The 27,158-nt window shown below is 48.4% G+C and overlaps 1 long non-coding RNA gene across 3 annotated transcripts in view; it reads left to right on the forward strand.

Moving 5' to 3' along the window:
- The first annotated feature begins 14,851 nt into the window (after positions 1 to 14,851).
- The window catches only part of LOC128852291 (uncharacterized), a 33,069-nt gene continuing 20,762 nt past the window's right edge, over positions 14,852 to 27,158 (forward strand). For all 3 annotated transcript variants that reach the window (XR_008450034.1, XR_008450033.1, XR_008450035.1), the window contains exons 1-3: positions 14,852 to 15,109; positions 24,853 to 24,984; positions 25,826 to 26,037. This is a non-coding gene — a long non-coding RNA (uncharacterized LOC128852291). The remainder of the gene's footprint in view (positions 15,110 to 24,852; positions 24,985 to 25,825; positions 26,038 to 27,158) is intronic.

Genomic DNA, 27,158 nt, shown 5'->3' on the forward strand with positions numbered 1-27,158 from the left:
AATTAATCTACAAGGAAAGGACAGCGTTAGGCAGGGAGAGTTTCGGAGCTCTACCTTGTGTGGGAATAACAGACATGACTGGCAGTAATTCCGCGCTGAACGCACGGCCTGGGTTCAGTTCTGACCCCTCACTTTAAGTAGGACACTGAGGGGCCGGAGTGTGTCCAGAGAAGGGAATGGAGATGGGGAAGGGTCTGGAGAACAGGGGTTATGAGAGGAGGCTGAGGGACCTGAGGGCTGTTCAGCCTGGAGAAAAGGAGGCTGAGGGGAGACCTCATCACTGTCTGCAACTGCCTGAAAGGAGGTTGTGGTGAGGTGGGTGCTGGGCTCTGCTCCTAAGTGACAGGGGATGGGACGAGAGGGAACGGCCTCAGGCTGCACCAGGGCAGGTTCAGGTTGGACATCAGGAAAAATGTGATCATGGAAAGGGTTCTCAGGCCCTGGCAGAAGCTGCGCAGGGAGGAGGTGGAGTCCCCGTCGCTGGAGGGTTTAAAAGCTGGACAGATGAGGTGGTTGAGGACGTGATTTAGTAGTAGACAGGGATGGTTGGGCTCGATGATCTCTAAGGTCTTTTGCAACCAAAAGTGATTCTATGATAACCACATCCCTGAATTTGAGTCACACAAAGCGTGCAGTTGTTGCGCAGGACTTGGAAACTTTATCAGCTCAGTCTGAGCGAAGCAGTGGGACCTTTCTCAAATTGCCCCCTTTAGTAGTTCATGTACAGAGGAACAGAAATTCCCTTCAATCTATTTGCTATTCCAGATAAATGGTTTGAGGTTAGAAGTGCCCGTGGTTTATTCTCTTTAGCATTCCTCCACCTGTAACCTGGAATCACAGAATCACCAGGTTGGAAAGGACCCATTGGATCATCGAGTCCAACCGTTCCTAACACTCCCTAAACCATGTCCTTAAGTACTTCATCCACCCGTTCCTTAAACACCTCCAGGGAAGGCGACTCGACCCCCTCCCTGGGCAGCTGTTCCAGTGCCCAATGACTCTTTCTGTGAAGAATTTTTTTCTGATATCCAACCTGAACCTCCCCTGACGGAGCTTCAGGCCATTCCCTCTAGTCCTGTCCCCTGTCACTTGGGAGAAGAGGCCAGCTCCCTCCTCTCCACAACCTCCTTTCAGGTAGTTGTAGAGAGTAATAAGGTCTCCCCTCAGCCTCCTCTTCTCAAGGCTAAACAACCCCAGCTCTCTCAGCCGCTCTTCATAAGACTTGTTCTCCAAAACAAGTCTTATGAAGTCCAAGGGATGGACTCAAAACAACCCCCAAAGTCTCCCTTCGTGGTCAGTACCTTTCAGCATCGAAAATTTGGTGGCAGCAGGGAATAAAAGGGATTTCAGTGGCTTTACGCAGAGAATTTCAGAGTCTGAAAGGGCAGTTCTCATTATGGGGATTATGAGGTCCAAGAGCTCTGTTTCTGGTTTTGGAACCTGCCTGTATGGGCAGAAGCAGGAAGGACCTGCTGAAGCTGGTGACCAGATTTCACGCCCTTTCAGAGGACTGGCAATGCCAGACCAGCTGGATGTGACCACAAATTAAGTTTTGATTTGGAAGGTTTTGCTTCTTTCCCCACTTGCGTTTAAGTTTTGCAACATGATGCTCTGAGACGCTGCTGATGCCTCAGAGCAGGCGACTCCTGGGGTCTTCTGCTTTCTGATGTTCATGAAGAAGTGCTGCAGCAGAGGTAGTTGTAGTCAGCACGTAATCAGGATGGAGGCAACTCCCTCTTCCCCATCTTTACATGAACGTCCCTGGTGGCTGCCAGGCTTTGGAGAGTTGTCTCTCCCTAAAGAAACCTGATGAGAGTTGTCCTGTCCCAGCTCCCACCATGACTGCAACCACCAGGGAAGCTACAGAAAGACACAAACAAGCCAGAAGTTTTCCTGAAACTGGAAATTTGCTTCTTGTTTGAAAAAGCATTTCAGATGTCCCATCCCTGGAGGTGTTCAAGGCCAGGTTGGATGGGGCTTTGAGCAGCAGCGGGAGGTGTCCCTGCCCATGGCAGGGGTGGAACTGGATGGGCTTTGAAGTCCCTTCCAACCCAAACCATTCCATGATTGCGTGTAAGAGGGCTGTTGCTTTACTCCTATCACGATCGTGTTATTCTTTAACAGTAACAGTCAGGCTGAAACCTGCAGGTCTCCGTTGGCACCTGAAGTCCAGAGTTGCCGAGCACCGAGGAGAAACAACACAGCCTTTAAGAACACAGTGTAAAATTTCCATTAGTATCTTGCAATAACTTTGTTTTACTTAATAGAACAAACCATACAGCGCCTTTGCTCTGGGGGACTGAGCCACGGGAGAGATTTCACAGTAAATCAACGTTTGCTTCCTTGAGTTACAGAGAGAATTTTGTGGCCCCGAAGCCATTGAACAAATGGGTGGGAATGGATGAGAAAGAGCACCGTGGGGCTCGAAGGATTGCTCAGAACCCTTTGTACTGCTTTTAATGTCCCTGCACGCAGAGCAGCAAGGAACGAGGAGGACGTGGTACAAAGAGATGTATGTGTTCGCTGATAGTTTTGGTGTTCAATAGCTGGGTGTAATGTAGAGTCATGCACGTGTCGTGGGTGGCTCTGGACAATCAGAACCTTTGCTGTTAAATGCTTTACACTTTTTCATTTCATAAAGAGAGCAGGAAAAGAACTGCTTATAGAAACTGGAATTTTGAAAACTTAAAGTTTGCTACAAAAAAACATGAGCAAAATGTGCTCTTCTTCGTGGGAGCACAGTACTGGTGGTGGCACATCATCCTTTGAAGTGCTGCCCTTGCCAACAAGTTATGGTTGTAGCACACTTTGATTGCGAGTTTTTGTAAGCAGAGCCATCTTTTCCGAGTGCATCATTTATGTCCATATATTTCAGGACGCTGAGTGAGTTTTCGTAGCTTTTAGGTGTTTTGGGCTGATCCATCTTAAATATTCCATGTTACATCCCTGCTAGTGCCTTCACTTCAGTGCCATCTCTTCCACTGGCCTTGACCAGCTCCCTGATCCTTCCTCTGTACCAAAACAAAAGGCGGCCAACAATGTCCTGGACTGCCTCAAAAGAAATATTATCGGCCGATTTAGGGAGGGGATTCTCCCTTCTACTCCACTCTCTTGAGACACCACCTGGAGCACCATGTCCAGTTCTGGAATCCCCAACATAAGAATGAGATGGAACTGTTGGAATGTGTCCAGAGAAGGCCACTGAGATGATCCGAGGACTGGAGCACCTCTGCTCTGAGGACAGGCTGAGAGAGTTGGGGTTGTTCAGCCTGGAGAAGAGAAGTCTCAGGGGAAACCTTAGGGCAGCTTCCAGTGCTGAAAGGGGCTCCAGGAAAGCTTCCAAGCTTGTTACTTCCAAGTCCCGAAGTAACAGGATGAGGGGAAACTGCTTGAAATTGGAAGCGGAAGATTTAAAAAAGGCATTAGGAAGAAACTCTTCACGCTGAGGGTGGGGAGGCCCTGGCCCAGGGTGCCCAGAGCAGTGGGGGCTGCCCCATCTCTGGAGGGGTTCCAGGCCAGGTTGGATGGGGCTTGGAGCCCCTGATCCAGTGGGAGGTGTCCCTGCCCATGGCAGGGGTGAGACTGGATGGGCTTTGAGGTCCCTTCCAGCCCAAACCTTTCAGTGATAATAGAAATCCTGAGAGCAGTGTTGTCTTATTAGCAGATGCAAATGGACAGGTTATTAATACTGATATTTGTGAACTGCTGTTGGGTGTCGCTTGGAGAGAAGCAGATGCACTCATTTACTGTGAAGTTATTGTCCTTTGCAGTGGAATAAATACTATGCAATCCCTACGAATAAATGTAGTTTTCAGTCATTGGCACGGGGTTGCTTGCTTCCAAGAGAGCGAAAACAATTGATTGAGGGGGTTTCTGGATGTGACAATGTATTAACTGGTAATGCAAGTAAGTAAAATAGAGCTCACAACGCTGGAGCAATTTAAAAAGACTGATGAAGTTTTTAATGAACCACAGGGACAGAACCACAGAGGGAGTCGCCTCCAGAAACAATAATAAACTACGGTAAAAGGAATCAAGGTGTCAAAGATGCCATGAAAGCAGGTGTGTGTTTACTCAGCGCTGGTGAGACCACACCTCGAATCCCAGGTTCAGTTTTGGCCCCTCAGTCCAAGAAGGACATTGAGGGACTGGAGCGCGTCCGGAGAAGGGAACGGAGCTGGAGAACAGGGATTATGAGGAGCGGCTGAGGGACATGGAGCTGTTTAGCCTGGAGAAGAGGAGGCTGAGGGGAAACCTCATCACTGTCTGCAACTGCCTGAAAGGAGGTTGTGGTGAGGTGGGTGCTGGGCTCTTCTCCCAAGAGACAAGGCGATAGGATAGGAGGGAATGGCCTCAAGTTGCACCAGGGCAGGTTCAGATTGGACATCAGGAAAAATGTCGTCACAGAAAGGGTTCTCAGGCCCTGGCAGAGGCTGCCCAGGGAGAGGATGGTGTCCCCATCCCTGGAGGGGTTTGAAAGCCGGGCAGATGAGGTGCTCAGGGATCTGGTTTAGTAGTGGACAGGGACGGTTGGACTCGATGATCTCAAAGGTCTTTTCCAACCAAACAATTCCATGTTTCTGTGCCGTAGTCAACCACGCGAGCTCTGACCAGGACTGGCAGCATGCAATGTAATGCGTCGTGCTACAGAAGAGATCAGACTGCATGATCTAATGATCTTTCCTAGGCTTGAAATTGGTCAGTAATTCTTTAGAGACAGTCACTGTGGCAAAATTACATGACAGCCTGCAGGACCCGCTATGACTCTCCCTTGGAAGAGTTACCAGGCCATTCATCTTGAACCGGCCTGCTGTGTGACAGAGCCCTGGCACGTCCTTGACGCCCCCGTGAATGGCTGTGTGCTCGTAATTAGGAAGGGCCGTAAGATTTACATTGGTGTTCGAGCCGTGCGGTAGCCCTTGCCCCATGATGTGCTACTGCCTTCTGCCTGCTTGGCTGCGGGAGAAGAGGGATTTGCCAAGGAATCAGTCATTTTCAGGACTAGGAAGGACAGGGCTCGTGCACTGAATCCAGCCAAAAGGAGCTGGGGTGGAGGTGGCAGCTCCCCTCTGGCCCTCCAGTTCAGCTCGGTGAGGGTTACAAACATAGAATCGCTTGGTTGGAAAAGACCTTTGAGATCATTGAGTCCAACTGTGGACCCAGCGTGTCGCGTGGCTCGTGATTGACACCATGATTAGGTCATATTCGACTTAGAAGGCAGATATTGCTACCGAGCTTCAAAATTAATTCCCATCGTTTAGCTGAAATGAGATTAGGGAGGAAGTTCTGTGTGTTTTTCTTTAATCGATGTTTATAAATACATGGAAAAATAATAACTCTCAGCTTAATTAAAAAGTTATTATAATGCCAGGAGTTAAAATATTCCTTTCTGTTTGATATCTCGTGTGCTTTTTCACCCGAGCCGCAGGGACCGGAGCTGCTGTTAAGAACGAGAATCAATATAAATATTTTTTTTAGTTAAGATGTTTTTAGTGGAGGCAAACGTGGCACCGGAATTTGGGGAACTGCTTAGAGGAGCTTTGGAGTAGCGATGGATTTAGGAGCTTGTTATACCTCCAGAAATGATTTTTGTTTCTTGTAGACTCATTGATTAGGCAGATTTTCCCAGATGGGGTTGTTCAGCTTAAAGAAGAGAAGGCTCCAGGAAGACCTTAGAGCAGCTTCCAGTGCTGAAAGGGGCTCCAGGAAAGCTGGGGAGGGGCTTTTTCCAAGGGCCTGGAGTGACAGGATGGCTTTAAATTGGAAGGGGGAAGATTTAGATGAGACATTAGGAAGAAATTCTTCACGCTGAGAGTGGGGAGGCCCTGGCCCAGGGTGCCCAGAGCAGTGGGGGCTGCCCCATCCCTGGAGGGGTTCCAGGCCAGGTTGGATGGGGCTTGGAGCCCCTGATCCAGTGGGAGGTGTCCCTGCCCATGGCAGGGGTGGGACTGGATGGGCTTTGAGGTCCCTTCCATCCCCAACTGTTCTGTGATTTCATGCTCCTCTGAAGTGGCTTTTCCGATGCCGGATGTTGTCGTGCAGGAGCATTAATGCTGTAGAGGATGGTGAGGAGTTCCTGGAGCTGCGCTGTGCCGGTGGTTCCGGTGCGGTCTCCGTGCGGTGTTGGTCCCAGCCTATTTCGGTTCCTGGAATAGTTTACGGGAATGCAGCCACCTCCCTTCCGCAGGTTTCAGTTTGATCAAGCAGAACTCAACAGTATCAGAAATTCTTTGGTTTGGGTAGCAACCTGTTCATTTATTCCCCTATTCTTTTTGCTCTTTTTCTGTTTCTTCCTTTATAAATTGGTAGGAAGGATTATATCTAGTTTCTGGCTGGTCATTTTGTACCGATTTGGCCATAGCTGATGCAAATAAAACCCAGCAGTTTAGTCAGCTTTTAAGGACACAGGGGCCTGATTTATTCCCTCGACAGCTCCAGTGGGATTGGTAAAGTCCATCAGAGATAAGAGGGAGGTTCTCATTCCCTCGATGCCTTGGAATCGGGTCAAAAGAAACAAGAAAAAGCAGCTGCGAGGTAGAGGGGTCCTTTGTGCCAGCTCTGCTCTCCCAGAAGGTCAGTAATGAAACCAGACTTGACAGCTAAAGGGAGGCATGAGACACTTTCTGCCAAGCGTGTATATCCATGTGTGAAAAGGATAAGAATTAAGATCTGTGCTGTGGGCTCAGACACTTCTCGATCCAGGGAGACAGCGAGGAAAATATTTCTTTGCTCTCTTAATGCGGTTCTGCAGAGCTGTCCTAAATGAGTCAGAACTGATTCTCTGACTGCAGAAAAGGTCCTAAATGAGAAGGATCAGGAAAATCGCATGCATAGCACACATTCTGCTTATTAAATACAGCTATTTTCTCTCCTATATTCTGCAGTTATATAAATTTGATACTTCTTCCTCTATTTCTTTCTTACTTTTAAGTTTCTTTTTGCATCTTCCCATTAGGCTGACCCGGTTCCTTGGCAGAGCCACGCAGAACATCAATCCGTATCCCAAATACTCGTAGTCCAGGGGCCTTAGAGGAGAGTGAGAGTGAAAATGTTGTTGCATTCAGGTATAGAGTTTATGAACGGCTTGGAAAGAGAGAGCGTTGCAAAAATTATCACTCCTCATATACTCATAGGATCCGTAGGTTGAAAAAGAGCTTTGAGATCATCGAGTCCGACTGTCCCTGTCCACTACTAAACCGGATCCCTGAGCACCTCATCTGCCCGGCTTTTAAACTCCTCCAGGGATGGGGACTCCACCACCTCCCTGGGCAGCCTCTGCCAGGGCTGAGAACCCTTTTAGTGGAGAAATTTGTCCTGATGTCCAATCTGAACCTGCCCTGGTGCAACTTGAGGCCATTCCCTCCTGTCCCATCCCTTGTCACTTGGCAGAAGAGCCCAGCACCCACCTCGCCACAACCTCCTTTGGGGCAGTTGCAGACAGTGGTGAGGTCTCCCCTCAGCCTCCTCTTCTCCAGGCTGAACAGCCCCAGGTCCTTCAGCTGTTTGTCATAACCCTGTTCTCCAGACCCTTCGCCAGCTCCATTCCCTTCTCCGGACGTGCTCCAGCCCCTCAACATCCTTGCAGTGAGGGGCCCAAAACCAAACCCAGGATTCGAGGTGTGGCCTCACCAGCACCGAGTCCAGGGGTACAATCCCTTCGCTGCTCCTGCTGGCCACCCTGATTCTGATCCGGGCCAGGATGCCATTGGCCTTCTTGGCCACCTGGGCCACTGCTGCCTCATGTTCAGCCACTGTCGACCACCCCCCAGGTCCTTCTCTGTAGGCAGCTTTCCAGCCGCTGTTGGGCTGACTCTTTGACTTGGTGATCTTGGAGGTCTTTTCCAGCCTTAGTGATCGTATGATTCTGTATAAAGCAGTGGCATTGTGGATCCAGCTATAATGATCTTGGAACCACAACCTCAACTTTTGAGTGGAAGGGGAAAAAAAATTCAAAACTCACTGTTAATGTAGATTAGACCTGGTTAAAAAGTGGAGAAAGAGAGGTGTTTGCGCAGCACTGCGCAGAGTGCTGGTTTGGAGTCTATCAGGCTGCTGCAGGACGTTAAGAATTTAACAGGATTAAAAGAAATGATGATATTTAAACCCAGTTTTGGTGGCTTTACTACCCTAAGCACCACTGGGTAAGCTCGTTGTTTAATGTTGGGATTAGAAGGCGATTGCTTCTGAATGGTAAGTTGTTTTAGTCCGTTTGACTGAAGAATTTCTTTCTCAGCAACCCTGATTTTTTCCTTTTTAATTGCTTGGATAGAAAGATTTTGAGTACGATTCTCTGTCTAAAAGCTTTGCCTAAAGGTTTCTTGCCAAACCCACAAAACGATGCAACTCTCTGGTGTGGGAATTCAAATGTTCTTTTATGATTTTCCTCTTAAATACAAAATATTGCTATATGCAATTTCTCAATTAGAAATTTTGTCTGGTCCACAAAACCCACAACTCATAGGAATGGGGCTTTAATGAGAAAGATGTATTAGGGCATTATTTTTCCCTTGACAAATTAATGGATTTTACAAACATTTAGAGGAGGGATCGCTAGCAAACATAGAAATTGCACCAATTAAAAATGAACCCTAAGGCAGAGAAGTCAGAACTCAATTGTTGAAACGGAGTTATTTCCAATAAATGCATTTTAGAAGGAGGTGCAAGAGAGTTGTTCCCTCAGAAGGAAGCCACAGTAGCAGGAGTTTGGTGTTAGATGAGCTAGAAGGATGAAAAATTGCCTAATTTACAGTGACCTGAGCGTTGTTGTGAGAAATGGCTGCAGAGGTAATTGGTTAAGAGTCTTCCAGGGTTAACAAAACCAAATGTTTAACCATTAGCATAAGGGAAGAAAGTGATTTCATGTCTTCCTCAACTTCAAAACCTGGGCCTGACACTGTGAAGCTTCCAACTTTGCTTTTTTTTTCTGGGAAAGGCTCTCCTTTTGGTGGTTACTTTGCAGCAGAAACACCCATGTGACATCCATCATTTCACTTCTTCCCACTGAACTCGGGGGGAGTGTGGTGGGGCACTGGGTCAGCAGTTGGACCAGCCGTGAACCAAGACCTAAGTGCTGGTTTTGTCGAGTGAGGGGAACCATGGGCTGTGTGTTGTCGTGCCCCATGTGAAGGTGAGGTTTCTGCTCAATGCTGGTCTTCTGTATCTCAAGGCTGTCATGGGCAAGGTGAAGGCATCACCTTGCGCTTGCAATATAGAGCCCAAATCTTACGAGCAGCAACTGAGGGAACTGGATTTGTTTAGCCCAGAGAGAAGGAGGCTGAAGGGAGACCTTGGTGCTCCCTGCAGTCATTGACAGGAGGTTGTGGTGAGGTGAGGGCTGGTTTCTCCCATGTGGCAGAGGATAGGATGAGAGGGAATGGCCTCAAGTTGCACCCGGGCAGGTTCAGATTGGACATCAGGAAGAATTCTTTCACTGAAGGGGTTGTAAAGTGCTGGCAGAGGCTGCCCAGAGAGGTGAGGGAGTCCCCATCCCTGGAAGGGTTTAAAAGCCATGAGGATGGATCATGTAGGGACATGGTTTAGTGGTGGACTTGGCAGTGTTGGGTTTATGGTTGGACTTGATGATCTTAAAGGCCTTTCCTAACCTAAACGACTCTGTGGTTCTATGCAGCAAAACTGAGGTGTGCTTTTTTTGTCAAATCCCCTTAAATATTAGGAGTTTCAGCTCTGTGCTCTTTGTGTTCCTGTGTTCTCTGTTCTTTCTTACACCAATTTACATTCAGAGTTTTCTAACATTCATCGCTGTGAGCAGCAATAACTTCAGGACACACAGAACGTCTCCAGCATTGCTGGTGTAGATCAGTCTGTGCCGACAGTCCTGCTGGAGCTCCTGAGCAAGCTCAGGGCTTCTCTCCGTGCCGGTGAGGCATTGGGGCTGTCTGCCGGCTGCTGGCACCGCGATTCTAAATGGCCCTGCACAGCTTCACACATTTGTAACGTTTGCAATGGAGTTTATTTTATAGGTCAAATAAAATCCCTTGGTGATAAATTATTTACATTAACGGCATTACTCCCAAGTACGAATCTACCATTGAAGAGCTGCCCATCAGTCGCTGCAACAGCCCCATTTTTCAGGGCAGTAATTCCCCAGGGAGCTTCGGTGCAGGCGGCATCGGGGCATGGGCTGCACCACAGAGGGGCTGCAGCTCTCTCTGGACTCCTGAGCAGCTTTCTCATCCCAGGTGTTGGCGATGGATTTCAAGAGGCACAAACAGCAAGAGCAGGTTGGGTTTGTACTTTTTTATTTCATAGAATCATTTGGTTGGAAAAGACCTTTGAGATCATCAAGTCTGACCATACCTGTCTACTGCTAAATCATAGAATCATAGAATGGTTTAGGTTGGAAGGGACCACAAAGGTATCGTGTCCAACCCTCCTGCCATGGGCAGGGATACCTCCCACTGGATCAGGGGCTCCAAGCCCCATCCAACCTGGCCTGGAACCCCTCCAAGGATGGGGCAGCCACCACTGCTCTGGGCAACCTGGGCCAGGGCCTCCCCACCCTCAGCATGAAGAATTTCTCCCTAAGACCTCATCTAAACCTCTCATCTTTCAGTTTAAAACCATTCCCCCTCATTCTGTCTCTACAGGCCCTGCTAGAAAGCTTTTCCCCATCTTTCTTATCAGCCCCTTTTAAGCATTGAAAGTCTGCAATAAGGTCTCCTCAGAGTCTTCTCTTCTTTAAGCTGAACAACCCCACCTTCCCCCCGCCTTCACAAGGGAGAGGTTCCAGGCCTTTGGTCTTTTTTGGGGCCTCCTCTGGACCCATCTCAACAGTTCCATCTCATCCTTCTGTTGGGGATTCCAGCACTGGACACAGAGCTCCAGGTGGGGTCTCACCAGAGCGGAGCAGAGGGGCAGAATCCCCTCCCTCCCTGCTGGTCCCTCTGCTTTGGATGCAGCCCAGGACACGGTTGGTTTCTGGGCTGTGAGCACACGTTGCCGGCTCATGTTGAGCTTCTCTTCTATGAGAACCCATAAGGCCTTCGCAGGGCTGCTCTCAATCCATTCATCTCCAGCCTGTATTGAAACAATAGGATTGCCCATTACTTTTATTACAAATGCTGGTGTCTTCTTCTATTTCATTGAACAAATATAAGTTTGGGTATTGAACATCTTACACCAGCGGGAGCTTTCTTGGCGATGCGGCAGTGTCAGATTCCCACTGCTGTGCTGACCTGAAAACTGCAGCTCTACGGTAGCTTCATGTCTTGAAGACAGAAAAGGAGCAGGTGAGGATACCCCCGGTAGAACCTCGCCTTCTATTTGTGCATCATGTGCCGGTAGGTGGGGTTTCATATTTCCTTGTCTTTACTCGGAGGTTAATAATTTAGGATATTTTGGGGGTATTGCCTAATAAATCCTAAAGAAAATAATAAGAGGGGGGAAAAAGCCAGGCAAGGTTATTGACACAGTGAAAATGGCATCCGTGTGGATGTGCTGAGGTACAGACGTGTTGAATTTAGAGTCAAGTCATGTTTGTTAAAGGCCTTTGCCCACCCACACACAGGCAGTTGCTGAGTGTCGCTAAAAATGCGCCATCAAAGTCACCTTGGGCCTCCCGGTTTTCTCCTCTGAGCTGGAAAAGCTCTTCTGGGAATCACAGTCCAGGAGGTCAGCTGAGCTTCGGTGAAGCATTTAGCAAGTTCTTACCTGAGGTGTCTCAGGGGCAGAAACGTAGGTGGGTGAGAAGAAAATCAGGTAGAGAAGCTGCTTAAACCTATTGGTCAACACAAAATAATTCATCTCTACAACTGCGCAGGGGTTTAGCATTGGTCTCAGCGGTGAAGCAGCGGGTGGAGCAGAAGGGTTTCCACTCAGGTGTATTGATGTGATAATCATGGAATCACTTGCTTGGGAAAGACCTTAGAGGTTATTGAGTCCAACCATCCCTGTCCACTACTAAACCAGATCCCTGAGCACCTCATCTCCCCGGCTTTCAAACCCCTCCAGGGATGGGGACTCCACCCCCTCCCTGGGCAGCCTCTGCCAGGGCTGAGAACCCTTTTAGTGAAGAAATCTTTCCTGATGTCCAATCTGAACCTGCTCTGGTGCATCTTGAGGCCATTCCCTCTCATCCTATCACCTATCAAATCTTAATTTGTTTACTTGGAGTAAAACATACCTCAAGACATCCAGGTCCCTGCGTTGACTCGAACACTGACAGCAAACAGCTGCACGTCTGGCTTGTTTCATTACTGGCCATCCAGTGTTGCTACCCCTTGGGAATCCGGAGCGAGCTGCGCAGTCTGGGAAAGTTCATTTTGGGGTCAAGTTTCCTGAAATAGCACCGAGCGGTGCACGGTGCAGGAGGACCAAATCCTCCTAAGGAGGGAGAGGGGGCTGGATCTGCGCCCCTGTGGCTGCTGAGCATCTGCGAGCATCAGCATGGGCACAGGCGCTCATCGCGGAGAAGCCTGTATGCGTACAAAGTTGAGTGGAGCGTCTTCCTAGCGAAGGGTTCAGCTTTGTATGGTGGATCAGCCTCACTGCTGTGCTTCCCGAGCAAGGATTTGTCTGCATGGGTCAAAACCAGACCTGTGGTTGCTCTGGTGTGTGCACTTTGAGTCTTCCCTCCTCAAGGCTGCTCTGCAAGATGGGGAGGAAAGCTCCTCAGCCACCTCAGTGGCGACTGCGCCTCATGTGCCACTGCCCTAAACTGTGGGGACATGGGATGTGCAGCTCTAATGAATTCCATCTCCAACTCTTTGAGGGTTCTGCTCGTGGTGCTTGTGTGTAGGAACTGGAGATGACTTCCAAGGGATGAATATGCACTGTCTCAAAAAAATTGGTAAAGCCTCAATCAAAGCAGAAACTGAAAGTTGTTCGTGGTGGCAGATCTGTCGAGGTGGTGTCTTCAGGTCATTGAGTGGGTTGGGTTGGATGGGACCTTAAAGATCATCTAGATCCAGGTCCTGAACTTAATGTTTTTGGGCAGAAAACTGAGTTTAAGCTAATGTGTGCAAATATCTTTCTCCTGGGATGTTTTTAATCTTCTCTTTTGACTGAAGATGTCAGAACCAGTAAGAAAATCCAAGGGTGGGGAAATCTTGGTGAGTTTGCAAATGACTTGGGGAAAAAGATACAGAAAACAGGGCACACCCAAGTCTGAGGATGCTGAAGCGTTGCTGAAGTTCCTTTTGTACTCTAATGACAGAGAAGTCTGCCAGCCTTGGCTCCACTGCAAGCTTCACTCTCTGTAATTAAAAATCAATTAGTATGTTTTGCAATTATCTAATTAACTTACTAAAGCTATCATGTTAGATTCATATCCAAACATGCCTCTAAATTGTATGTGTTAGTACTAATGCAAATGATGCATTTATTGCTCATGTAAGTTTGAATTAATTGAATGCGTGACATTTCTGTTAATTTTGCTTGTACCTAGTTCACTGCACTTGGAGATCTTGGAATTAGAATCATAGCATCATAGGACGGTTTCAGTTGGGAAACACTTTTAAGATCATCGAGTCCAACCATCAATCCAGCCCTGCTAGATCCTCGACCGGACCTTGTCCCGAAGTACAACATCTACTTGTCTTTTAAACACCTCCAGGGGTGGGGACTCAACACGTCCCTGAACAGCCTCTTCCAATGCTTGACAACCCTTTCAGTAAAGAAATTCCTCCTAAGTTCCCACCTAAATCTCCCCTGATGCATCTTGAGGCCATTTCCCCTTGTCCTGTCACTGGCGACCAGAGAGACGAGACCAACCCCCACCTCGCTACAGTCTCCTTTCAGGCAGTTGTAGAGAGCGTGAGGTCTCCCCTGAGCCTCCTCTTCTCCAGACTGAACAGCCCCAGGGCCCTCGGCCGCTCCTCTTAAGGTTTGTGCTCTAAACCCTTCCCCAGCTTTGTTGACCTTCTCTGGACACGCTCCAGCATCTCAATGTCCCTCTTGTAGTGATGGGCCCAGGACTGGGAATTCCTGGGGATACAGTTTTAGAATTGTAGAATCAGTGGCCCAGGTTGCCCAGAGCAGTGGGGGCTGCCCCATCCCTGGAGGGGTTCCAGGCCAGGTTGGATGGGGCTTGGAGCCCCTGATCCAGTGGGAGGTGTCCCTGCCCATGGCACGGGTGGGACTGGATGGGCTTTGAGGCCCCTTCCAACCCAAGCCTTTCTATGGGTCCATGATTTAATGTCTTTAATTTTTATTGAGAAGGAAACCAAACCTGACCTCTTCCAGCACCCAATGCTTTTGGAGTTAACAGCAGGCGCTAAACCTGGCGACTGATTTTATCATTCTTAACATCGTGCTGACATTCAAAGCCTTCCGCCAAATGCACTTTCTCCGTTTGGTGTTTTGGAGCTACATGAGATGCTCTTAAAATTTATAAGTGCCATGGTACAAAAGACAAACTTTGAAGATGAGAAGCCCACAGCCTCGCACTCCTCTTCTGCCACCCAGAACAGAAAATTCATTAAGGCCTGGTCAAAGTGTCTTTTGTGGCTGCTTTACAACCCCCTGGAGCTGCTGAATTGTGTCACGGTTTTGGACTAATTGAAAGGCTGTCTCCAAGGTGTAAGCAATCCCATTTGCAACCGCCTGTTTGTGTCGTGATCTCCACTATCGCAGTGGAGAATGCGGTTTTGGTTGTGGCTGTGGAATCGCCAGCGAGGGCCAATAGAACCCAGAATCCAAGCTAAAATAATTTCTCTGTGGTCATGGAAGGATTCCCCCTCCCTACATTCCAATCTACGGTCCTTTCTACTCAGAAATATTTCTCTTATGGGACCTTTTCCTCGAAGGTTTGATGCCACACTCTGATGTCCCTGGTAATTCCTATCTTTGAGCCCCTCTGTAACCCTTTCTTTTCCAGCGTGCTGGGTGAGCCCTGGGTAATGCCTCCTCGTCGCTTCTCGCTGCGGAGAGCAGGTGTCTCATGTCGCAGGCAGAAGGCGCCGTTTAGAAAGACAAGACAAAGTCATTTAACTGAGGCGATGGATCAGGTCACCAGCACAGCTCTGCCTCGTCTCCTCTCAGCATTTGTTCCTGCTTGAATGCTTCGGTTTTAAAGTGTAATGGGAAAAGAATTGAAGCTAGAGGTGCATGAGGGGAACTGAGATTCCATCGCTTCCATTTCCTTCTCCAGGTAAGGCTTTGCAACACAAGCACTGCTTATCTTAAAAGGACCAGGTGGAAGGAGTGTAGGAAAAAAAAGAGTTGGATTTAAGAGGAGTTAATTTCCTGGCTGTTTACCCCACCCCCAAAAAGGTGCTGGGGCCCTGGGTTCAGTTCTGGAGCCCTCAGCACAGGAAGGATATGGAGCTGTTGGAGCGAGTCCAGAGGAGGCCATGGAGATGATCCGAGGGCTGGAGCACCTCCTGTATGAGGACAGGGTAAGAGAGTTGTGGTTGTTCAGCCTGGAGGAGAGAAGGCTGTGGGGAGACCTTAGAGCAGCTTCCAGTGCTGAAAGGGGCTCCAGGAAAGCTGGGGAGGGGCTCTGGATCAGGGAGTGAAGGGATAGGATGAGGGGAATGGTTTTGAGCTGAGAGAGGAGAGATTGAGGTGAGATGCTCTGCTGTGAGGGTGGGGAGGCCCTGGCCCAGGGTGCCCAGAGCAGTGGTGGCTGTCCCATCCCTGGAGGGGTTCCAGGCCAGGTTGGATGGGGCTTGGAGCCCCTGATCCAGTGGGAGGTGTCCCTGCCCATGGCAGGGGGTGGAACTGGGTGGGCTTTGAGGTCCCTTGTAGCCCAAACCATTCTGTGATTCTCTTCTAAGGCTATGGAAGAATAAATAGTGTAGAAAACGGGAAAAAAATCCAAACCTTCACAAAACCAAGGAAAAAACCTTCCAATGACCTTCAGTAGAGTGAATTCCAATAAACTGAGAACTGTTAGGTAAGATCCTTTGGAAAGAAGCCCATATGAAAAGAAGGAGTTCAGGAGAGTTGGCAGTTCTTTAAAAATGCTATTAAGAGCACGCTTACGTTCCATCCCGATGCAGAGGAGCAGTAAGGATAGTGTGAGGCCACGGTGGGTGAATGATGAGCTCTTTTATTGCCTCAGAGCAGAAAGGGTTTGTACATAAAGCCAGAAGTGGATCAGCTCTCTGAAAAACAGAACGTAGGAGAGTGCTATAAGCAGAAGAAAAAGCAGAAAGACAGAAGCACAAAGGCAGGGTCAAGTAGGAAGGCACTCGCATTTGTGACTTCTGGCCATGTCATAGCTGCATTGTGTGTTGAAAAACCTGTATTTTCCCGTGCTCTGCTTGCCAAAGGCTCTGTTGGTGGCTGTCTACTGCAGCCGGGTGAAGCCCTGCCCTGCAAACTCCGCAGCTGACTGCGCGGGTATGGAAATGCGGAACCCGGGGAGCGTGCGAGCGATGGGCGATGACACGACATGGTCCGAAGCCACAAATTCCTGGTGCAGTCAAATCCCTACCAATGCAAAGGTGTTTTTTTTAATGCTGCACCACTGCTGTTTGCTTCACTGTAACTTCCTTGGGGAGCAAAACACGTACAGTTCCCAAAGAGCTTCTGCACATAGTTTCCTCTCTGCAAGGGTCAACTAGAGCTCTAACGGTGGTCCAGGGAGGTATTCCTTGATTACAGTTCAAACATAGGCACCAACCTTTCCGAATATAATCTTTATCGAGTGGAGCTGAGATAAAGATGGGCAAATGGAAAGCTCACAGCTACACACGGAGTGGTATCAACCCTAGAAAGGACAGGAAGAACTGTTGGAGCAGGTCCAGAGGAGGCCACTGAGATGATCATCCAACAAATGAAGCAGATGCTTGTGCTAACTAAGCAACGTGAGCAGAAGTAGAGCCTTTATAATAAAGCCACGTGTATTGGCCAAGGCTCCCCTGGGACACTTTTCTCCTCTGTGAGGAGGAAGAGGAGCCTGTGGGAGGCAGTTCTGGTAGAAGCGATGTTTCTATCTGTAAAGTAAATCCCAGCCTTTCACTAGTCATTATGTGGGAGCAGGGAAGGTACCCCTATGCTGCTGCGTTCGTTTCCCTGCTGCCCACTGGGATCGTCTCCGATGTCATGCAAATCATAGAATCCCTAGGTTGAAAAAGACCTTTGAGATCAACTTCAACCATACCTGTCCACTGTTAAATCATATCCCTAAGCAGGGAAGGCCTTGGAAGTCCAGATTTCCATGCGTACCCAGGGATTTGTTCTTTCTGGCACGGTTGTTGATGAGCTGACTGCCCGATGGGCGGCCAGGGGTAAAGGCGAGCAACTGCACTTCAGCAAACTTGGGTCTGGGATTGCTTTCCTTCTCTTTATCCTGTTTTTTTTCCCTTGACAACAACAACTGAATGTCACGGATGGTGTTTTCCTCCAGAGAGGAGAGGCATAACTGCACGTCTGCTGAGAAACAGATGTGGTCAGCAAAACTGTGCACACGGTTACGGCCGCTCGCGTTTGTGAAGGATGACTGGAAAGAGAACTTGGGAGCATGACTGGAGACCAAAATCAATTCTGCTAAGCACCACGTTTCCACGAGAAGTCTGCAGAACAGCTGCTGCTACTACAGTTGCTTTTGTTTCTGGTGCTGTCCCCAAAGCTTTGCCTTTGAGTTACCCAGAGGACCGGGTTCATGGCCTGATGTGTCAGGAAAGCATTGAGCTGGAAGAGGGCACTGGGTGAGCAAACAGAGGCTGAGTTACACCCTGACTTTCCTCTTCTCATCCTTTGTATCCCAGACCAAGCTGTGTAGCTTTGCTGTTTCGTGCTTTGAAGAGGAGAATCTTCAGGTTGCTGCTGTCATTGGGGCACACTGAGGTTCTGAGTTTAAGAGGCAGAGCTGCTCCTCTTCCAGGTCCGCACAGCAAATCTCTTCTATTTGTCACTCAGTGCCCAGTGGCATCTTGGCCTGGATCAGAAACAGCATGGCCAGCAGGAGCAGGGAGGGGACTGTGCCCCTGGACTCGGCATCAGTGAGGCCACACCTTGAATTCAGGGTTAAGTTTTGGCCCCTCGCTCCAAGAAGGACATTGAGGTGCTGGAGCGTGTCCAGAGGAGGGAATGGAACTGGGAAGGGGCTGGAGAACAAGGGTTGTGAGAGGTGGTTGAGGGATCTGGGGCTATTTAGCCTGGAGAAAAGGAGCCTGAGGGGAGACCTCATCACTGTCTACAATTGCCCCAAAGGAGGTTGTGGGGAGGTGGGTGCTGGGCTCTGCTCCCAAGTGATAGGATGAGAGGAAATGGTGCTCAAGTTGCACCAGGGCAGGTTCAGATGGGATATCAGGAAAAATTTCTTCACTAAAAGGGTTCTCAGCCCTGGCAGAGGCTGCCCAGGGAGGGGGTGGAGTCCCCATCTCTGGAGGGGTTTGAAAGCCGGGCAGATGAGGTGCTCAGGGATCTGGTTTAGTAATGGACAGGGATGGTTGGACTCAATGGTCTGAAAAGTCTTTTCCAGCCAAATGATTCTGTGATTCTCCGATTGTCTTTAGTGCCAGAGCAACAACTGCTGTTGCTCCAGAGAGAGGTAAGCTCAGTGTCACCATTGAATCCAGATCCAGAAGTGCATGGGCAGGTCTATTTTATCCCCTCCCCTCCACAGCTGCATTTCATTTACACGGTAAAAGCTGCTCTAAGCTGTAGGATACACACAGGTCTGTGGTGGTGGCACTCATATACCCAAGATATTTTATCCTCTAAACCCTCCAGTATCTTCCTGACCGGAGCCTACAAATAAGATGCTGACCAACCTTGCTGAGGGAGTAAATGCCTCGTACCAAAGCGGGTGCCTCGCTTTCCCTTTGTGCCCGTGTGACCGACCGGTTCTGATCTTACTCCGTAGTGGCATTGCAGTGAGCTGCGCCTTTACAAATAGGAAATTAAATCAGATGGTGATGTAAACCTGCAGAGGAGAACAGGCAGCTGTAATGGTTCTTTATTGCTTATTTCATCTGCTGTTGCATTTTGCCATCGTCTGGTGCTTAGCGAAGTGTATGATTTATTCATAGAAGCCACTGTCACAGCCAAAGGGTTGTACAATAAACCACTGACAAGGCCTATGCCAAAAGCCATTAGGAAAAGAGAACAATAATCTAGACACAAAGTATTTACAGACCAAGTTGTCTTTAATTTAAAATCCTTTGCTAAGGCTTGATGATAATTACATCACATTTCAAATCAGCCAACACTGACAGCCTTCTCCGGTTCCCCCATTGGTGTTAAAAAATCCGCAATAATTGAAATCTACTTTAAGAAGCCACAACAAATTAATGTCATCTTAAGGTCATTGAAGCACTCATGCGTGCTGCTAAAAGCCAGATTTTTCTTACTTAATATTAGTGCCAGGCTGGCAGAGGAGTTGGCATGACGGGTACGTGCTTAATGTGGCGATTGGGCTGGATCCTCATCTGCGATCTGTCCTTCAGGACAGGCTGAGAGAGTTGGGGTGGAGAAGAGGAGGCTCTGGGAGAACTTAGAGCAGCTTCCAGTGCCGAAGGGGGCTCCAGGAAAGCTGGGGAGGGGCTCTGGATCAGGGAGGGCAGGGAGAAGGACAAGGGAGAAGAGTTTTCAGCTGCAAGAGAGGAGATTGAGATGAGATCTTAGGAAGAAATATTTTGCTGTGAGGCTGGGGAGGCCCTGGCCCAGGGTGCCCAGAGCAGTGGTGGCTGTTCCATCCCTGGAGGGGTTCCAGGCCAGGTTGGATGGGGCTTGGAGCCCCTGATCCAGTGGGAGGTGTCCCTGCCCATGGCAGGGGGTGGGACTGGATGGGCTTTGAGGTCCCTTCCAACTCAAACCCTTCTAGGATTCTCCTCTCCTCCTCTGTCTTCTGCTTCTCTCTCCGTCTCCATGGAAAAGTATTTTTATAGATATGTTTAAAGTATATATTATATAAAATATGTAATATATATAACGTATATTTAATATATATTAAAGTACATATAGTATACTTTTACCTCTCTGTGAAGGGATGACGTATCTTACTAACGCAGAGATGCTTTGAAACCCTAGGTCCACTAGGATTCTGAAGGGAACTAAGCCTTGGAAGATTGCTCTTCCTGTCTCATCTCCTTCTTTGCTAAAGCTCTCTCTTGACCACCTCCCACTGTCGTTTGGTTTTGGAGGCTCTGAGTGCTGAGGGTATCCCTGCGGATCCAGAGGGTGAAACAGTGATATCAGAAAGCACAGGGACAACGGGAGGGTGATGTGGGTTTGTCATCATTCCCTTTGCTTACCAACACCCCGATGCCCATCTGGAAACCGAGCTGTGCAAATCCAGCTCTTGTATAAATGGGAAAGAGAAAACTGTAAATGGGAAAAGAAACCAGGACGCTCGTCCTGCAATGGGAGCCGCAGCCAAGGAAGAGGTTAACGGCCCCTGTGTGCATCTGCAGAACCGGGAGGAGCTGCAGACAGGGCTGTGGCTTTCTGCACACTGAGATGTCTCCCCGAGACGTCTCTCTGAGACAAGGCGAGGGGGCCCGCGTTGTTCATATCCATCTGGAAGACAGACTCATTTATTATTTTGAATGTTATTTATTATTTGCTAGACAAGGGCACCGGTGGCAGCGCATCGGGAACAGGAGATGGATAGTAAAAACTTTGAGGCCTGTATGGTGTTCGTGACATCTTGCTGGAATAAAGTAGGTTTTAGAGATGGCTTTGTGAGAGGTAAATGCCTGTATTCTGCACAAATTGTATTCCTTCTTGACAGGGGCCTTTAGTTTTGCTGTGTCACACTGCTCGCTTTAAGAAATAGGGGCATTTTCTCTTGTTGAAGGTCTGTCTGCACTGTAAGTGTTTGGAGATGGAGAGGACTCCTTGTCCGGTGCTGCTTTAACCTGATTCCCATAAAGACTTGGCCAACCCAGAGAAGACTTGGTGTTCCACACCAGCATTCATAGAGACATGAAAGGATCCTTTGCTGCAGAACCACGTTGGTAGCATTTTCAAGGTTCGTGTAATGCTGCGTGGCTCAAAAAAAAATAAGCCCAGATAAGAGTGGATGGTGAAGAATCACAGAATCGTAGAATTATAGAATAGTTTGGGTTGGAAGGGACCTTAAAGATCATCTGGTTCAAACCCCGTGCCATGGGCAGGGACACCTCCCACTGGATCAGGGGCTCCAAGCCCCATCCAACCTGGCCTGGAACCCCTCCAGGAATGGGGCAGCCCCCACTGCTCTGGGCACCCTGGGCCAGGGCCTCCCCACCCTCTTCTGTATGTCTGGTCTACTCTAAGAGAAGTAATTGAGTCATCCCAAAGGCAAAAATACTGCTTTGGAGTGGCAAAGGGACTTTTAGATCTTCCCCCAGTCTGCTACAGCTGCGATTCCTCCTGCGCTGCCTGTGTCCTTGGAAGAAAATAAGCGTGAGATGCAGATTGCCTGAGCATAAAAAGCATAGCAGAGTTTTGCAGGGGGGTGGTTGTTAAAGGGTTAATGCTGCCTGGTGCTGTTCCCTACCAACACCTCCTTTTTGGGCTCCTTTTTGGGGAGGAAGGGAACTCCAGAGGCTTGTGCGCTGCCCGGCTGGGGGATGCAGTGCAGCCCACGGGGAACCGCGCTGCGGGGAATGCAGTTGCGGAGCTTTGACGATTGAGAGCAGCAGATCCATGGCTCAGCGCCGTCTCTCCAGAGCCCTACGGAAAAGGAAGATGAAGTGCAGTCTCTCACTAATATTTACATTCGCTATAACTTTGTTCTTCCTTTATTTTGCTGTGATCTCAGCTGTTGCAGAGCTGTAAGGACTTTGAAAGAAAGCGTTCTGGTTTCTTTGTGATGTACGATGGAGGCAGCGGGAGGAAGAAATGTGTTTGCCTACCCAGTGATGTAAAAAACCCTTTAATTAGCAGCCAACCTAATGAAAGTACTCCTCTTCAGAAACAAAGGACCTCCAGAGGTCTACCTCTGAGTGGGGATACGTGTTGTGTTTGTGGTCCCTTCTTGAAAGACTGGAGGGTTCTTTTGTTGTAAATCATAACACCGTTCTCCAAAGACTTTAAATAGGCTTTATTATTCCCAACAGTTCCGAAGAGGAACCAATGTCCCTCAAAATAGGGTTTGTAGTGTATGCGGTAGCTTCTGTCACACCTCCTATGCAGAAGATCTCCAAGCTAGAAGCTGAGTTAGCCATGGCTATGGTTGGAGACAAGAGGTCACCGTGGAGGGACCTCTGCTCTGACCCAGTGCTTGTCTTTTCATCGGCTTTTCATCATATTTCGCATGAGTTTTCAGCTTCTGATGTGGTCAGGGAGGTGGGGTGGTGGACATTTGGGTGACCACACTTGTTCTTTCAAGGCTGGAAAAGATTTGGAGGATGATAGTTTCATGAATATCAAATTAATTTGGACCGCACGAACTCTTACTCTTCTGTGCAGGATGATTTTAGATGGTAGATTTCACTAGATGGTGGCTGGAAGAAAATGAGCAGTCGGGTGTTACGGCACACAAGCTGCTGGAAATTCAGAAGGATGCTCCAGGTAGGAGCTCCCAAACCTTTACACAAGTAGAAAGGTCCAGCTAGAGATTTTATGGAATGTTGTTTTGGAATTCCTCTGGCTGGAGTAGTTGGTACAAGAGCAAAGGATGAGCGATCTCGTCATATTCACAAGCATCAGGTGCAACCAGAGTCCCTGTTTCAGAAGGAAGGTTGTGTCCTGCCCCTTTAGGATTCTGCCTGACCAGATTGGATGCTGCCACCAGCCTGGCCATGGCCACCAACCTCAAGGTCTCCTTAGGCAACAGTGGGAAGAGATGGGAACCAACCTTTACCCAGGAATGAAGGCTCTTTTTTCTCCTCTCAGCAGCTGATGGAGGTCTGCAGTGTCTTCTGGTTCAGGGGATGTTTGTAGGACCCCAGAAGAGATTTCTTTTGGAGCTTACGCTGCTTCTCCAACGAGAGGCAGCACTTCACTGTCCTGGGAAGGCATTGATGCTAAAACCAAAACCCACCAAGTTAAAAGCATTAAAATGCTCCCACTTCTCTAGGAAATCTCCCCCCACCTCCTCTCTGAGGCTGGAGGACTGTCCCAGTCTTGGGGTCTTCATCCTCCCTCTTACCCATCCTCCAGAGCAGTCATGTGGAACGGGGCTTGGTGTGAGTATAAACAAAATAGGAGCCCCCCCGCCACAAGAGGTAAGAGCTGGGAAAATGTGAAGAGAAAGGAAAGAGAAAAGAGGAAAAAGAAAGAAGAAAGGAGAAGAGAGAAAAGAAAAGAGAAGAAAAGAAAAGAGAAGAAAAGAGAAGAGAAGAAAAGAGAAGAGAGAAAAGAAAAGGGAGAAAAGAAATTGTTGTTGTCTGGAAATCACCCTCAGCGCCTGAAGCCGGCAAATTGATAGGGGTGATTTTAGTGGAGCTGTCACTGTTTCTCACATCTTGTCTCCCTTAAGCTGGTGGCTGTGGGATGGCATTAGGTTTAATGCCAGCCTGATACCGTGGCGGCTGCACTCCGGGGACCAGGCAAAGCCTGGCCTCTCCCCTGCTCGTTTCTGAAGCTCCGTATCGCAGAACCAATCCCTTCCTCCGCTGGTTTCTGCGGCAGGGGATTCTGCCTGCCCTACCATAGCTTCCCCCGATTTCTTCAACAATTTCATTCAACAACCCACTGGTTTTCATCTGCGAGCGTCGCACACTTTAAAGGACTTCGCTGTAAAGGGTTTTCTTCAGCCACGGTTTTCAATAAGCATGAGATGCTGATAGCTTCAAAAATCCTGCTTGGAATATGACATTAATATTTGATCTTCGTTGAAGCCAAAGAGTTGTCTGACTTCTGCAGACAATGCAGAGAATAATAAAGCTTTTGTTTGTTCTTCGCACAAGGAAGAAAAAGGAGGAAGCTTCATTTCTGCTGATGTTAAGTGAATGCTAACGAAGGCGCTCGTTAGCCGAGAGGCTGCAGCCCAGCTCCCCGCTCACAGGAGTGTTCCAGACCTCTGGACAGGCAGGCCAGGGGGGAAATCAGAGCGGCGGTGGGAATACCCAGCCACCGCTGATTTGTACGGCTCTAATTTTCTATGTATGTGGATTTTCACTCATAAAGGAGAAACACAGCAGGGTTGGGGTGATGCTTTCTCCCAAGGAACAAGGGGTGGGATGAGAGGAGATGGCCTCAAGTTGTGACAGGGGAGGTTTAGTTTGGATATTGGGAAACATTTCATGACTGGCAGAGCGGTGAGGCCCCGGCAGAGGCTGCCCAGGGCAGTCGGGGAGTCTCCATCCCTGGAGGGGTTCAGAGAATGTGCAGCCATGGCACTTTGTGACAGGGTTCAGTCGGCACAGTTGGGATGGGCTGACGGTTGGACTGGATGAGCTTGGAGGTCTTTTCCAACCTCAGTGGTTCTGTGGTTCAATGAGGTTGTTACTATATCGAAACAATAGCATCAGGGAATCATCTGAGTGAGAAAAGACCTTCAAAATCATCGAGTCCAGCTGCAAACCTATCTGCTCCAACCATAACCCTAACTGTGCCACGCCACCACTAAACCAGATCCCTGAAATCGTAGAATCACAGAATGTCCTGAGTTGGAAGGGGACCCACAAGGATTGTCGAATCCAGCTCCTATCCCTGCAGGTATTCAAATAAGTAAAGAACCCATTTTCACGGTAAATCTTTTTTTGAGGGGGTTGGAGAAGGAGAGAGTTTTCCTAGAGTTTGGTCAGCAAAAGTTCTTCTGGTGATTGTAACGTCTCTATCTTGAAAAATAAATAAAATAAGCAAAAACTGGTGCAAAAATAGTTTGCTAAGCTAGCACAAACGCACCGTGAAGGCTGAGGACTTGGATTTCTCTGAAATAATTCTGAGTAACTGCATAATTTTAAAAATTAAAATTCCTTTACTTAAGGAACTGCCTTCTCTCCCTCCGCTTTCAGCTTGACAATCCGATTCCTGCATTTTAACACATTCCTGTACGTTCTCTTTCAGTAGGAGGAAAGCCCCGTCACCCTGGGCTGAGTCCCAGCAGGAGGACGTCTCATCCTGCACCTCTGAAGGAGAGGGTTAAAGCTGCTGGGGTTGGCCCTGCTGAGTGCTACGGAAAAAGAAGCTCCAGTTAAGGTGCAAGAACCTTAATCTTTGTATTTTTCATGTTATGTTCTTGATCTATATCTTTCCTGTTGTGCCAATGCTCAAAATGTTTGGATTTTAATTACTTCCTTGCTATAATAAAAGGTTGGTGGGGGAGAAAAGTAACTATAAAGACAGGAGTGGGAAGGCTTTTGGCAGGAGGAGAGGAAGGAGAAAGGAAGTTACTGCATACTTAAAAAGTAATGAAATGAGCAATTACCACTGTGGTGGAAATGAGGTGATCTCAGATGAGAAAGTCGGTTCTGAGATACCCTCAGAAATGCATCTTTCAAAGGTGGGACCTTCTCCAAAAAAACATTTTAACTAAGTCTCTTTTTATGGGAGCAGTTTTATCTTTGGATTGGGAGCGAAACGTGCAAAGTCTACTGTTTCTGAGCAGAAATATTTATGGTGTTAAAATAATGCTGAGCCCATTTTCTGGAAATCTCAATTATCTTCCCTTTGTAGATGATAAAGCCAACCCGGGATCTGCTCGAACGCCTCTAAAAGTCAATGGGAGGTTTTGCATTAACTCTCCAGAGAGCTGTAGCGCTTCGGTTCTCAGCTGCAAAGCCTTTAAGCTTTGCTATTTCTGGACTATGTGAAAGTAAGATATATGCTTTGGTAAATTGTGTCCTGTGAGTTGCAGAAGGTCGGTGCTCATTTTCCATGAATGCTGGGGGGAGAAATAACTTGTGCGAGCACGTCCTAAAAATCATAAACTCAGAATCGCTTGGATGGAAAAGACCTTTGAGATCATCAAGTCCAACTGTCCCTGTCCACTGCTAAACCAGATCCCTGAGCAGCTCATCTGTCTTTTCAACCCCTGCAGGGATGGGGACTCCACCGCCTCCCTGGGCAGCCTCTGCCAGGGCCTGAGAACCCTTTCCATGAAGAAATCTTTCCTGATGTCCAATCTGAACCTGCCCTGGTGCAACTTGAGGCCATTCCCTCTCATCCCATCCTCTGTCAGTTGGGAGAAGAGACCAAATCAAATATAAACCTCCAAGTGTGTCGTTCCTGTTGTGCTAAAAGTAATGCCAGGTAAGTGTTCTGTTTAATTTTGGTTTTTACACTGAGTAGTTGAGACTGAGAGGTGATTTAGGACAAAAAGCTCGTCTGTGAAGGCAGAACAAGTTGTCCACTGCAGCAGTTGTCCCCTGTGTTATTTAGTGGTCACTGTTCTGGAGGAATGAGTTGACAGATTTTTCTCTCCACCCATCCAGGGGAACATTGCTCAGTTCTGCTTTTGTTTGCAGTGAGTAATTATGGTAATTTTTGCCCTTAATGGACATTTTCACATTATTATTCAGTGTTAGGGTAGAGTTTAGAGGCTTTATCTGGTTTAGGGCTTCATCGCTGTAGGAGATGTAAAAGTCTCTAGTGAGAGCCCCTCCTTGTCCTAAAAGCATGTGTGCTAAAGGGCCAGGCTTTTAGGGATGGGTTGAACAAGGATATTTTTCCTAGGAAATAAAGTTCCCCAGGAAAGCTGGGGACGCGCTCTGGATGTGGTGTCCCTGCCCATGGCAGGGGGTGGGACTGGATGAACTTTGAGGTCCCTTCCAACCCAAAGCATTCTCTGATTCTATGATGTGTGAAGGTCAGAGAGAGTGGACGCAGGCATTGCTTCGCTCTGCTCACACCGTGTCCCGCCAAGCAGCTGCCAATTCATGGGGGCATCCCAGAATGGAGTCACAACTGCATTATTTTATATAGCATTTATTGGAAAAAAAACTTTGCCTCCTTGCATTCAGGTGGAAGAAAAATGCTTGCGGATGCCTGGTAGACAGCAGGTTGTGGAGCCTGTGCCAGGGCCCCGGGGCAGGAGAGGAGTTGTTGCTGTTGCTGTTGGTTGTTTGCAGTGTGTAGCATATGCTCGGGAAAGGAAGGGCTGTTACAGGCACGGTCACCGCTTCACAAGCACATTGCAAAGCGTATGTGGGCGGCAGAGTCGTGGGGAGAGTCTTGGTGATGTCATGTAATGAGAAAATAAGTCAGTACCGAGGGGCCTTACGTAGGTAATGGAAGTTGAGGGCAAAGCCAGCCTTGTGAACATGCTTTGAGGTGAATTTCGGAGTTCTTGCATCCTTTGTACTTTTATTTTTCTCCAGCTGATTTGGTGGAGGCTGACTCTGATGTAGGATTAATGGTCTACAGGTTAGGAT

This window comes from Cuculus canorus, chromosome 5 (genome assembly GCF_017976375.1).
Source record: "Cuculus canorus isolate bCucCan1 chromosome 5, bCucCan1.pri, whole genome shotgun sequence".
NCBI classification, from domain to species: Eukaryota; Metazoa; Chordata; class Aves; order Cuculiformes; family Cuculidae; genus Cuculus; species Cuculus canorus.